Here is a 15,613-nt window from a genome sequence, read left to right as displayed (position 1 = left end):
GAATAAGGTCTTTGACAGCAGGTTGGTGGGAATTTAAAGAAAGATGACAGGACAGGTAGTGTTGGGTGTTGCTGCCTTGTCCCCGCTGCTGTGCTCTCCAGTAGCTCAGCCCTGCACCCCGCTGCACAGGGCCGCGGAGGGGAAGCACAATAGCTTGATAAACAGAGAGACGTTTTGCTGCGACCGGTTAGCCTTCCCCTTTGCCGGGAGCCAGCTGAAGTGCACCGTGACATCGAGAGAGGGTGTGAATGGCGAAGCGACGCCAGACACCTCCAGTGATATGCCACGCACAAAATTTTACACTTTTAACAGTGTGGGGCTGCAGCTATTTCAGGGGAGACGGTTGAACCTGGGTCAGAGAGAGGTGAGAGAAGAATACAGTGTGAGCGTGTGAAAACTGGTGAGCAGACCATTGGTGGCGGGGAGCAATGACTTTACACTTCTATAAGCACACTGAATAATTAACGAAAGGCAACGGCAGAAAACAATAATAATAATTTATAAAAGTCCGGAGCACAACACAGCTTCATTCCCAGCATGATAAATGAGTGTCGATGAAAACAAGACAGAGAGACTCTTTCTTCTTCCGGAGAAAACTGCAGAAGCCTTTGGGTCAGGAAAGCGACTCATTCGCCGTTTCTCTCTGCAAGTATCTTGCTTTTTTGTTGCACCAGATCCAGCGACCATTTTTTCAGATCGAGAGAGAGGGATCTGCTGCTGTGCAAAGACGGCTCAGGCCAGGGATGTCAGTCGATTCCCCATTTTGAACTTAAACACCGCTATGAATTTTAACCACCCTTTACAAGATTAATTACCTGGTGAGAGCCTTTATTGCCAGGGTTTATCACAGAGCAGAGATCCCACTTGCTTTTTTTTTGTTTGTTTCAGTGCCAGGCATTATTGGTAAAGAGATACTGTTGATCATCTCCTACACAACTTATCCGATCATGGTCAATCCAAGAAGAGCTCTTAGAAAATGCCTGTGGAAATTGGAGATAGTTATCGGCCATTTCAGCCCAATATGATACTGTGAGCTTGGTTGCTATCTAATAGGGGAATGTCAGAATGGGTCATAGGAGATTTTTGATGAGAACACAGAAAATAGGGAGCCATTTGGCAGATGAGTACAGTTTATAGATGTCCCTTTGCCTTGCTTGCATGGAAAATATTCAGTTTTTCCGTGCACCATAACTAAGGTCATCAAGGTAAATAGAGGAAAATAGAAAGTCGTATGCTTGCTTTCTAAATTTAAGTCCACAAGGGCATGTTGTTTTTGGCAGATCATACCTATTTCATTCAACATTATTATTACCCACACTGAGCCAGTATGCATTTAACCAGCATGACCTTATTTTGCCAGAGATGATTAAAACATCCAGGTATTGCATTGTAATATGTGAGCCGAATAATGTGCTATGCCCACAAATTTTAATTGGGACATCAAATCCAGAGGCACAGACAGTGAGATACGGCTCTTTTTTGAAGAATTAAATGAGTTTTTCTCTTGCATTACAGTAGTGTGCACTTCAAATAGCCAATGAGATACCAGATTCCTTTCTACAGAAAGCTGAGAGGTTAACAACGATGATACTAATCATATCCTTGCACTGTTAATTGCCCAATATTATCTTATTACGTGCCCCCATTACATAGATATTGATTCTCATGCCCAGAAGGATACCAGTGGTTGAAATATTCCACCAATAGCAGTAAAAAATATTACTCTGCCTGTAGCTGCAATGTATTCCAGTTGAAGTCATTTAAACTCTTTAAAAAGTTTAAACTTTGAAATATTTAATTAAAATCCACCATTAACATATGGCCCATGGCTCTAGAAAATGGGATCCGAGGCACAAATGGCAAAGTCATAATTCAATCTTAAAAAGGAAGCTCTGTCAATAGGCATCAGGTAAGGTCAGGTGCTTCACAATCTCCATCTACGTCTTCCAGCTGAGTTATGATCTCTCAATTATATTACAACATAAAAAATTTGCCTAGGTTGGGCGCATAATTGAGTTGAACTGACTAAAGGGAGAATAAAGGATTCATATTACAGTTTAATCCTCTCTCACACATTGGGGGGTCATTCAGAAGTGGGCCGAGAGCTGGAGACAGCCAAAGATTCTTACCCTGATCCTCAACCCCAGAGATTAGAGTAAAAAATTAATCCGGTGATATCTGAAAGCTGCACTAGGTTCACATCAATGTGAAAGACTTGATGCTTTGAAAGTTGTGAATATCTGTCAATGATTATTAGGCCATTTGCATTTGGGTAGAATTTTAAGTTATTTTTAATCGTATGCCGTTGTGTTTGATTTGAAGCAGAGGTAAAAATGTTACAAATATGGTGGCCCTGAGGGCTCAATGCACTGCAACCTAAGAAAACACATGCAAATAGAAAAAACACAAGTAAATTAACCCTATAAAGCCATTTGTATCATATATGATACACATTATCTAATAACACATTCCGTTTTCACTTTACTCAATACTTGACCAAAATACTGTTGTATACCTTTGGACACTTCCTCTGTTCACCCTGGACCATACCATTGGCACTTCAAGTACTGATATATATGATACAACAGAAAAACCGTATGTAATAACATTTTTGTTTTTGTTTTTGTTTTTTTGACATTTTATTATAGGACTAAATAAAGGGATCAGTTTCAAAAAATTGGAATTTTCTGCCAATTCTTTCATAATTCAGGCTTTATAGGGTTCAGAAAACATCTCCATATATTTGCATGTAGTCTGCATTTGCAATGCAATTTCTAAATGCTTTGTATGTGTTGTCAAAATGAGGAAGATGTTTTCTTAATGTGCTTGTGTTTTGTGTATTTGCATGTATCCTCTGAAGTTGCAGGGTGTTGAGCTCTCAGGGCCACCGTATATAAATTCCATAAAGACTAAAAGCATTCAACTGATTCTCATAAGGATTTCCAACCATGTCTGGTCAGCCTCTCTGTGTGTGCCCTAATACTTCAACTACTAACTACTACTTTAACTACTAACTTGTCACAAGAATACACCTGCCCTAAATTAACCATGGGGTTGAAGGTGAGGAGGTGGTGTGATTGCACATGCAAACAGAGAATTTCACAGTTAAAGTCTAAATAAAGCAGAATTTTTAATTAATTAGTTTTATTATTTTGGCTGTCGACCTAACTGCATTGTTCATTTTAACAAAGACGAGCTCGGAACAAATGAAGACTCACCGCTGAAATGTATTTTGTGTTGACAAATGAGTTAATGCCCCGAAGTAACATTCAAAGGGTCTAGTTTAGTTTACACATGACCCAACTGCAAGGTGCAAAGCATTTGAGTTGCCACATTTTAACAGGTTTGTTTGTCTTTCAGAGAGGAGGAATCCATCGAGCCATTTTCTTTCACTTCCCTGTCCCCCCTCCAGAGAATTCATCATAAAGCAAGCTGAACATTCCTAATGAATTCTAATTAAAAAACAAACATGAGTAGATGTTCAAGTTCAATCTTTGGTTATTCAGGCACCTAATTATGAGTGTTTGTTTTTCTGTTTGCTTAATTTATGAGGGATGATTCATTCAGCCGTTGCTCCAGTTGAGGGAGGAAGTGGTGCCGCTGTACCTCCTTCCACAATGAGACATGAATCCATTCCATCAGAGGTCAATGTCATACTATTTGAAGAAGGCGCTGGGTCAAGGGACACATGGAGAATTTAATTTTAAGACGAGATGTCACCACGCTGAAAAATATTACACTATTCTTACAAAATGACTGCTGACAGTGAAGGTAACCTCCTTCATGACTATTATAGAGGTTAGCAGTAAGTAAAAGTAAAAATAGTGAAGGTAGGAGTGTTAGATTACAAAACATTAACAATTTAGATTCTAGATTTGCTTTGTTTTGTTTTGTTTTTGACTGAGGCAAATCCTCTTTTGGGACTATTTTCCGCAGAATGGATAGTGTTTCTGAGGGACTTTTTTTGTCCAAAATATACTCTCTATGCCTTTATAATCCTCGCATAATTTGTTACTTTAAGGCTTTTACAGCATAAGGATAGGATGTCTTGATATGACAGTCATTGAATTTTTTTTTTTCAAATTGTAATATGACAGATTTCACATGCATAAACTACTCAAGATGCAAAATGTGTTCACTGACAACATACTCAGCCCATGAATGTTATGAATATTCATAGCTTTTTACGTTGATGCAGAAAAATAAATGTTTAAAAACTCCCACGCAACAAAAGCTTTCACAGGTAGTAAAGGGAAGTCTTTCCACTTTCCATTTCGCTCTCACGTTCACACAGCTGTTTACACTCTGCCTGATAATAATTAATCACCTATAATGAGATGTGACATGTTTCTTATTGGTAACAATTAAGGACGGTGGAAACAATGTGATGAGAGCTATTATGTCACTCACATGCTGCAAAGCTAATTTGTGTGCATGATCACTGTATAATGTGATTGAAATTCTGTTAATAGTATTTCTTTTCTGTAGTACACTGAATCCCTTCTGTTTTCATAGGTTTTCTTTCAATAATAAAACAAACACAAAACTTTTTGATTTAGTCCTCTGGTGGGACAGTATCACTCTTATCCTAGCTCCTGCACTGCTAGGTCAGAGAGGTTGTATCCACACTGGTTGCCTACTGCGACTTCACTACACAGAACATAAACAAAGAGCCATTCGACACAAAAAAAAAAAAAAAAAAAAAAAATTCCAATCCCTCCCTTTAAACTGACTGCTATATCCATTTCCAGCGTCCCCGCTTGAAGCAAAAACCCCTGGCCCAGCCAATTCCAAGGTTCTGGCCCTTGGGATGTCAGAGTTGATCCACAGACCTGAACAGTACACTGTTAGCTGGCCTGTACATGTTCCAGCCCTGTGATCTTCACCATGGGAGCCGTCTCCATCATCTCTGGGAGAGCTATCAGCAGAACACACAGGCATTCAGAGAAAATGACTTTGGCAATTGGCGAGACTCAATAAGACCAGTCTCCTGTTGAGAATGGTTGACTGCGGGGTCTCTTGACAAGTGAGGGCTCCTTCTGTCTCTTTCTTTCTGCCACCCCCTGAAATATTTATCACCACAACTTATCTCCCCTTGATCAATTATACACCTGCCACGGCCACGCAATGAATTATTAACATGCTCCCGATAAGCGCCTCACCCATTGATTTTTGTCACTCCTTAGAGATGGATATACTAGGTGAGGTTTTCTCTTGGTCTGTCTTGTGACAGTTGGCCGCTCACTCAGGAGAGCCAAGCCGAGCTGACAGTGGAGACATGTACTCAATCACATGGCAGCGATTCAACAACGTTGGTTGTACAACATCATAGGTGAATTTATTATATTTCCAATTTTGTAATGCACATTAGTATAAATCACATGTCCTAATACAGAGCAGAACAGGCCATATCCTGATGTCTGCCCCTTTGGTAATTAGAAGTGTCTCTTTGTCCCAGATGGTGAAATACCCATTAATTGTAGCAGCACCATGTTTCACATGATTATGTAGGTTATTGTTATTTCTTGGCATTTCTGCTTTATTTGACAGTCACAGCAGAGCGAGACGGGAAAGGCAGGGGAGAGAGAGAGGGGCTGACATGCAGCAAATGGCCTGAGGACGAATTTGAACCCAGGACGCCACGATCAGGACTCAGCCTTAACAAGTGGTGCGCGCTCTTATCCACTGAACTACCAGGGCGCCCGCTCTTGTTGTTATTTAACTGACACAGATCTACAGATCTGCCCCTCGGAGCTGGGCAATAATGCCATTCTGGCAATTTCACTGCAGAGCACTGCAGAACGGTTGCCCCACAAGTTACCTCTGAAAAGTGTCCCAACATGGCCTAGACACCAAAGTCTAATGGAGTAATTTATCACAAAACATGGCAGCTCTCAGCTTAACATGGGATTTTTATTCAATTTGGTGAACTTCATGGGTGGTTTAATTTGCTCTTTCAGGGACAATTGTTGCCTGAAGCTTTGATGAATCTTAACCTCTGAAATATCTTCATCATAAAAAAGTCAAGAAGAATCATAGAAAAGGAACTGAGTAGAACTGACATTAGAGAAGCTCCTGCAGTTGCTAATGGGCTAACTAGCAGCCGTCTTTAAGGAGCTGACTTCCGGCATTATTAAAAAATATTTATAATGGTTATTGGCGAATAATTAATGAGAAGGTGCAGGCCACAGACATACACCAAAATTTGTTAAGTGCTAACTTTAGAGAAATGAAGTATTCAGTACAAGTAAATGACAAAATGGGTCACACACTCTTGTTGTGATTGCAATGGTTTGTATCTTCCTCAGAATCACCTGTGGTTCAAACACTCATGAGTTGGAAAAACCATTCAATTTTGGCCAAAAGATGCCACTGTGGCTCAGATTGACAATGTCATAAAGCTATAATTAGTGAGCACTTCTCAGATCCATTCATTTAACCAAAGCTGCAACTAAAAGACACCAGTCTCTACCATGCGAGCACTGTCAGGTAGCATTAAGGGTAAAACCAGCAAATTCATTTATAGTTATGATGTCATCCTAATTTCATGTGTCATTGTTAACAAATTAGTTGAATAACTGTACAGCAAAGCCACAAACTCACTACATAGTGCTCAGCCGCTCTCATATTTTCATTTGAAAAAGAACACACGTGCCACGGGATTATTTTCAGATTTCTTTCATTCACATGTTTTCCATTTGCTGTGCATCAGGCAGCTCAGCCTGGAGCTTCAGCAAGAAGCAGCTTTCCCCCACCGTCTAGCAGCATGCTCACATCACTGAATTCATACTGTACAACTGTTGCTTTGGCAAGGGGAACCACCTGGAAATATACCAGCTTGTCATGAACCACACTTGCCAATTCTATACAATACCATGTGCTGTACAGCAGTCTGTGCAGTAAACTGCTATGAAATGGGAAAAATGACAAATAAAAATGATATATATATAAGAAACTGAAACAAACCACACTATTAACTTATCAAAAATTGTTTGATGCATCCCTTACTTGCCCTGGGTGACATAAATCAGCAACCTTTCAATCACAAACTTGCTTTTCTAATGCTAAGGCAATTTCCTGTGCCCCTAATAGCTCATTTCTCATCTACCTGCAGAGACAGAGCTCAGGTGAAATTATTTCATTTCTTCATTTCTCTCTAGTACATGAACGCCGCTGTCACCAATTCATAATGGTTCCTTCCAGTGCCAAGTCCAACATATGCTGGCTGCCACTAAGAGTTGGAGAGAGAAATTGAAATGTTACTTTCTTCACAGCCAGTTTCAACAGACTTACCCTGCCAGGGGAAGACTGATTGCTGAGGAGATTGAATTTGAAAGTCAGTTTTCACCGTGGATGAGGCACTCAAGATTAGTTTTGAATTTTTTTTTTCCTCTTACTTTTGCCCCTCCTGCAAGTGTCAAACATCAGTGGTTTCAAAGACAATCTCAGTTGCAGATGAGTTGTATGGACCGGCACCTTTAGTTGGTACATGCTTGTTCACAGTTAGCTTCTAAAGCATATTATGTTGTCTGAATGCAAAGATGACTCACTGGGGCGTGTTTATTTGACCAATACTGCCCTTTTTCTGAATGGTACCAGCTCAACTCGACTCGATTCTACTTGTTTTACTTTTCTGGTTTTAGTTTTTCCACTGCAGATAGTGCACAAACTGGAGCCCCACACAAGTGTTTTATTTTAAACAAATCTACAACACCAACTTGAAATGGCTGCTTCACATGAATAATATTAGTGTAACTAAGAGATTTGCTGATTTTTTTTTTTTTTTTTTAACATGGATAAATGATAAGGTATGATACAGGTTTCAGTCTCACTTTGGTATTTCCTTGCTGTAAACAGAACAATTTCTCTCTGATCAGTCGGTGGCTGGCAGTGTTTTTCATGTCACCTTTTTTATTGGCTATCACCTCAACAGAGGTCGTACCAAAAAAAAAAAAAAAAAAAAAAAACACTGCGCACCAACTTTTGCCCAATGAAAAAAAAAAAAAAAAAAAAGCAAGTAGAGTCGAGTCGAGCCTCTGCCATGCTGTGGAAAAGGGGCATATGCTTACTTTTTTTGAGAATGCCTTCTATTCAGCACTATGATTCCTTTTCCTTCGTCTCGTGTGCATGTCTTTTCCCTTCTTCACCGTGCTAACATACCAGTACAGTGGACATACCAATGTGTTCAGACAACTGTAAAAGATGTCAAGACTCAAGTCCACGAGGCATATTACACAGATCAAAGACGGAGAGATTAATGGCTGTGCTCCGATGGCAAGGGGGGTAATTAATGAGGAGCTTAACAGCAAATTAAATATACAGCAGTGCAATTATAGAGGTGAGCGCTGATCAATAACCTTGACTAGCAGCCTCCAGGATGGAGCATCATACAATAGAATATGGCTTATTTCTTCTATCAGCACAGAAACATTCCTGGATTTAGCAGCAGGGGTGTTTGTGTGTATGTGCCTCTGCATGTGTGTGTCTGTGTTTGTGTGTATGTGTGTGTGCTCATGTGCAAACATTTGTGTATTTGCACATGCATATTTGCTTTATGTCAAAGACATACAGTTTACCAGGATAAAATGTTTCCTCCAGACTGGGAATGAGCAATCAAGTAGTTAATGCATTAATTTACTGTTGATTAGCACCATCACTTTTTTTATATTCACTGTGAGATCAGGAGGGTTGGCCCTGTGACCCCGAGAAATTATCATTAAACTGGATAATGAGAAGTTGTTTTTAAATTTGCATTCAAGAGTGCTGGCTGAGCCTAATTGGTCGCATAATAGAATTCTAAGATGGTCCATAAGTGAAGGGTTTCATTCCGAAACGCTGCCCTGTGTGCATTTTGTGCAAACAAAAAAAAAAAAAAAAAAAAAGGAATAAATTAGTTCGATAGTTAATAACCTGAGTCTGAAACATTAGTGAGTTTGTGCTCATGCTAGTAGTCATTTTTCAAGTCATATTTTTCGAGTGGAAAACACTTGAATACAGACACTGAATACTTAGAACCATAAAGCTCCGTCTTGGTCATTTCGCCAAATTAATGCCGAATAATAAATTTCACTCACACCTGTAGCTTCACAGCACAATACGGATTTTGTTTTGATCGTATGTTTGGTCACATACTTCAAGGAGATCTCTGGGTTTATCCTTTCACTTCAAAATGTTTCTTCATCCGCGTTTGTTCTTCTCTCTCATTCTCCCGTGATGAGATCCTTGCAATCCCACTTTGTTGCCTAAGGGCCCTGACACCCTCGGATGGGATTATATAGCGCTGGATGCAATTTAACAGTTTTTCTTCCCCCATTGCAGTTGCCATGACTGCTTAAGGGGCACCGCTGGTTCAGCTGTACTTTGTATTCCACTTGGGCAGTCTGAGTCGAGCTCAGACACTCACTCCCTTCTGTCAACATATATGTGTGTCTGCCTCAGGGGGAGAAAAGACAGCGCAATTCATCCCATCGTCACTTCATGCTTTTAGTTAGAAACCGCCACTACCTGAACAGCAACTGTACTCTACTGTATGTTTTTTTTTTTCACTTTTCTGCTGAAACAACATGAGTAATGTAGTTAAATTAAGCCATATTAGTGCCTGTCGGTGATCGCTGTGAGGCCAAAACAAATAAAAAACAATTATAAGGCATTAGCTTTTATTTACATGAACAAAATCTGTGTTTTGAGCTTGCTTGACATCATTTACTTCGTGTTACTCGATATGATATTAGTGAAGTGGTGTTAGGTAGGGTTATCTCAAATGAAGAGAATTTCCCCTGCATGCCACCGCGCCAAAGTGCAATGCAGTTTTGATTGTATGTTACGGCGACAAATGTGTTTGTTTCTCGATGTTGTTCGTAACTAAATTCAAAGGAGGTGTCAAGCTGCTATACAGAGTGCAACTAAATAAGAGTTAAAAGCCGATCAGACTGTTTTTCATAGACCCGCTGCCAAATTGCATTCACGTTTTAATCCTCTAATTGTGGAGTTGAAACGAAATCCATTTTACATGTGCCAGACTTTAATTTTCTGAGAGGCACTTCACTATTGAAAGGGACCACTGGATACCACTTTGAGAGCTCATTACCGGGCAGACTCCTCCATTGTTTCTCAACATATCTGTATCTTGCCAAGTTTTTGAAAGGTTGTCTGTGCCCAATATTTTTTTTTTTTTTTTTTTTTTTTTTTTTTGGAACTGAACCCCATTTTTAGCTGCTCAGGATCTTGATGCAAAGTTTTAAATCATACCCATACAATATCTTTAATATCTATGTCTCTAACACAATTAGAATTACATAAGGTGGGTAAACTACAACTACTGGCACTCCCATTACAATTTCATGGAATAATAATAATTATAAAATGACTAATGATGTGTGACAGTGTATTGAAATTAGCCATGATTTCAATCAGCCAATGTCTAGAGGCCAGTCACATTTCAGATATGAAACGTGTAAAGGGATAATGTTTGTTTCAGTTTTTCTCTTGAGAATCATATTATGCAAAATAACTATGGTCTCAAAGTTGTTTTTTGTTTAGTTTTGTTTTTGTTTTTCATGATTTTTTTTCACTGAGGGACAGAAAGATGCTCAGACAGAATCTGTCATATCTCTCCAGCACACTACTGAAGCACGGCAGCCGCCCCTGATGTATGTGTTTGTTTTAAAGATGCTGTATAAACTTTTTTTTTGTGCATGCATGATGTATTAAATGATGGCAATTTGCAAATTTCAGCAATTAATGGTCCGTTTTCGTTGTTCTGTACTGTCTCATTGATTCCCGTAAGGTGGATTTTAGAAATTGGACCTCTGAACATAGAATCCCTTTTCCTGAGGGGTTTTCCCTCAGTAAGTGATCCACAAAATCCCAGTGCATGAAGAGATAAAGGGAGAGAGAGAAAAAACCTCAGTGAGACATGGAGGGGGGGGGGAGGCAGAGTGTGACATAGGAGTGCATTTCAGCTCGACTGCCTCCTATCCCCTGCGTGTGACCGCGGAGGATCTGAAAACCTCAGCTTCGCCCCTCAGCAATGGCGAGGAGAGGAATGTTCTTGGGGAGGCTAAATTTAGACCCAATGTGCTGTACCATCAATCCCGATTAAGCTAGTTGCGGAGCCGCACTCGGTGTGGGAAGAATATGTCTGAATGCTGAATCCTGGTTACGTAAGTGTTACTTTGTGTTTGGCCCGCCGCGGCTGGGAAATGAGGGAGCAAAAACAAGGTTTCTCAGAGTGCTGTCATTAAGGCCTCGGCTGCAGGGTAACAAGTGCACTGGCTCATTTTAGGTGCTCAGGCATGGGGTGGCGACGTGGGGTGCATGACTGGAGCGAATCAAACGATGCTGCCTTTAAAAACTCCACGAGCTGTGGTAGCACAGTGTGCTCATAGCTGAAAGACTGGCTGCAGAAAATAACTTTGAAAATAAAATCAATACAGCCGAATATCACAATATTTCTCATAGCCACTTGTGTCGATATGTATCATTTATGCACTTTCATACATTTTATTTATTAGTTATTTATTTATCTATTTCATACATTTCATATGCAGTGTGTTCTGCAGAGTAGTGCAAAGTATCATGATACAAATTGTATTGTGACCCTATGTATTGTAATGTGTAGTTTATCTTGTGGTTCTTGCCAAAACGCAGCCCTAACATAATATTAGAGAATTACCAAGCTACTGCCTGGTATGTGGATGTAGATGTAGAGCTGGCATATGCTTATGTTACTTCTTCAGTACTGCCTAGTGCACAAATACACACTGTACTTCCCTAAAATGGCACATTTGGTGCCAAAATGATTGGGTATACTGGAGTTGCACATATGTTTGTGCCAACAAGCAAACACTGCTCTCGCTTGGATTCGAAAGGTCGGCTGAACGAAAGCCGTGTTGATTGACACTTCCGCCACCTTTCTAACCTCCTTATGCAGACTTTGTCGCTCTTTGAATATGACGCTGCAGTGTTGTTATGTACCAGACCACTAGAGGTCGCTTGACTTTAAACCATAGCTTTAGGTTGTGAGTATCTATGGTAGAAATACCATAGATACCATGGTACCTATGACCATTTTTTGCTGGAAGACAGTCTTGGTTGTGCACCACCTGAAATTTGAAAACAGTACCGCCATCTTGGATTGGCTGAACAAAAAGGAAGTGGATCTCTTGGCCAATTCTTGTGACGTTATTTCTACTTGTGGGGGGATGTGGAGAGCTGTATTTCCCTCCAGTGCCACAAAATGAATGGAGTTGTCAGGCATGCCATCAGCATGAGAAGGACAAGATGCATGGTGCGGTACAATCGCACATCTGCAGCTCCTGTGTGTCGACCAAAAAAGCTCACAAATAAACCATAGAGAGTCCGGCCTCTTTTTGAAGTGCTCTTACCAAAGCCCCAAGTAATGCATTTTACCCTTAATGCTGTTCTAAGCTATTCCCTGAGGCCGCCTCCCACTGTGTTAAATAGCTGAGGATGGACACTTTAGACATGTAAGTATTACAGAGCAACGCTGCACTTCCTGCCTTACACTGTGCTTTGAAATTGCATTTTCATTACATGCTATGGCTACACTCATTCAAGCTTTTGAATAATGTATTCACTCAAACACAACTGGTGAGATTGATCTTAGATAAAGAACCGTGTCTCCTCCAGAAAATTCTAGCGTGATATGAGCTTTTGCTCAATTATTAAATTTTTCATCCATTAATGTTAACTGTGCCGTTTTTTTTTTTTTTTTTTTTTTAATGCATTCAGCGCGATCAAAGATATTTTCAAATTAGGTTTACCACACCTCCCAGGCTCATTCACTCACAGCTGATTCCAGACAGCAGAGCAAACAACTGCTGAGACTCCTCATTTGGGTAGTAAAGATAAAACATCACTGTGAATGAGAGGCTGCCAATCACATTTTGTGCAACGTTCCATCAAAGTAAGAACAAAGATTCTCCGTAGTTATATGCGGACACACCTTCTGTCAATCACAACCCATTCAAGGTTTCCGACCCCTACAGCCACTCCCATTTTGTATACTTCATTAATTTAATTGGACATAAAAGCTTGATTTTTTTTTTTTTTTTTTTTAACTCAACTACAGTGAAATCAGTGCCCTTATCTTCTCTGGCAGTACCTCATGGTAATATTAATGTTTGTTTTGAAATATTTACTTTGAGAAACTGGCCACTGAGAAATGGCCAGTATCTCATGATGTGACAAAAGCCCTGGAAAAGTGTCTACAGTGATTCAAAATGATAATGGAATTGAACAAATTAGCAAAAACTTCAATCATGCTGGAACTGTCCTTTTTTTTGATTGAGAATTTATGATATACTGCATGTGGGTGTGAACACACACACACACACACACACACACACACACACGCACACAAATGACTTTCACTAAAAGCTGGATTGCCTTTTTACATAAAGCCTTGTGTCTCCGTCTGACATTTCCATTCTCACCACCTCATACATTATGAATGAACCTTAATATAAATAACAAATGTCTGACAGGTATTTGAAAATGATCTTTTCATTTTCTCATGAGTCAGACTGACTCAGAGAGCTTGTGAAAATAATGGGAAGACTTTGTATATGTATTTCAATTCATTTGTATGTATTTGTTTATAGCGTTAAGTGGGATAGAGTTCCTGTTACGTTCCCCAGCAAAGTATATAATATATATAATATAATACATATAAATCAGATCATTTTCTCGTGAACAGGTGTATGTTAACACCAATGTGAAAACAATGTGTTGGTGGATTTCATAACTTCTTTGCGATCCTGTTTGTCCCTATCAGTCCATGTTGTCTCTATCAGTCTCTGCATTCACTATTTACAACGAATATTAGTATTTATTCTTTGTCTCTTTTTATTTATGTATGGTTTATTTGATAGGGACAGATACAGTGTACACAGATAGTGTTTAAAGCTGTGGCTTACAGGCCAACAAAAACACAACACAGTGTTGGACCAGTGATGTTCTGAAAGTGTCTTGATTTTTGTTGTGGCCCTTTTCTGTGTTTCCCTTTGCCCCACCTCTCTTTGCGTATCCATCCACGGAATAAAGGCTCTATTTTCTCCGAGTTTCATGTCAACATGTTTGTGACACAGACATATTAAAACCATGTGTTGATTTGATTTTCCACTGAGAGATGCCCTATTGACACTGAAAGCAATGAAGCCTTTCTCATTAATAGCAGAGCAAATGCCATTTGCATTAACCACCATTGTGATGGATTTTTATTGTCAAACATGCATGAATTCCATTCCTGCTTAATCAAATATTTATTCAAATGCTGTGTTCTTGAAATAGTGCAATAGTTAACGCTTCACTTAGTGGGGAAATATTGATTAATACTCCTTGGTTCATTTGCATGCAGCCTACTGTGTCTTGACTGGTGCAGATGAAATTTTTACTGAACCCTGTGAGCTGATGGTGGCACAATTCATCATGTAAATAAATGCATCAACATTACAAAGTTGTTTTCACAGAATACATTCATAACATGAATATATTAACTGAACTTACAGTGTCACTTTTGTTTGCACTATGCTTGTCAAATTACCTGTCTGCTTCATTCTTTATACGAGATGTGCTCTCAGTGGTGCGGGCATCCTTCATCCACAGCTGCTCCGAGATCTCGAATTAGAATCCAGACGGGACACCTATTTTCTCGGCTCAGCCGGCCCGTCTCCCCTCCCCGGTGGTGCGGTGACGTGAATGTCTTATGAGTCCTGTGATAGCGAGGATGCAATAACTCCCTCCTTCTAGGTCAGGGCTGGTCCCTCTGTTGAAAGAGCCACTGCCTTGTCACAGTGTTACTGATGGATGGGCAGGTCAGAACCATCAGTCAAGCTGAGACCTGCGCCTGCCAAAGGCCTCAGACCTTCTAGATCACTATCCATTAGTCACATCAACCTCTTGGTCACAGCCTGTTTGGTCGAGCATTTTTGGTCCAAAGAAGGTCTTGTGGAGTCGGGCAAAAGCCACACGGTTCAAACATACCGAGATGTATGTTTCGGGTAATTAGAAAATGACGCAATATGAGTCATTAGTTTTATTTTGCTGAATGCAGCTACCACTGTCAGTGTTAAGTGGCGACACTATACAGTGTTTGCCATCAGTTCGGCCTTCCGTCTATCCCGTCATGTCAAAACTAAGTGGAGCAACCCAATGTTTTTCTGTCAACAACTGTTGTTATCCTTTGCCATGCGTTCCACTGACACTCTGCACAGTGAGCTGAATAGCGCAGGTGGAGCAACCTGATGTCAGATTGACAGTGTCATAAATAATAGAACCAAGTGGGGCCATCCAGAGAATAGCCTGCCCTGCAGCGTTCGCACAGCCCAGGGACAGCCAGCCACCTAAGAGTGATGAGAAGAGCCCAGGAGCCCAAGGACACTCAACTAATGGTACACCATAACCGATGCTACTGTCACACGTCTCAATCAAACCCCACGCATACACACACACACACAAATGCAAGGAAAAGATATCCCATCATGTACATTTCGTCCGGAGGTGCATTAAGAGTCCCTCTAGCTCAAACATTATCCGTGCTCAAGACCTCGCGGTTGAAGAAGATAAAGTGACGCCTCAAGACGAAAAAAAA

The sequence above is a fragment of the Myripristis murdjan genome, chromosome 17 (assembly GCF_902150065.1).
Source record: "Myripristis murdjan chromosome 17, fMyrMur1.1, whole genome shotgun sequence".
NCBI classification, from domain to species: domain Eukaryota; kingdom Metazoa; phylum Chordata; class Actinopteri; order Holocentriformes; family Holocentridae; genus Myripristis; species Myripristis murdjan.
Note: the sequence above shows the minus strand (reverse complement) of the source record.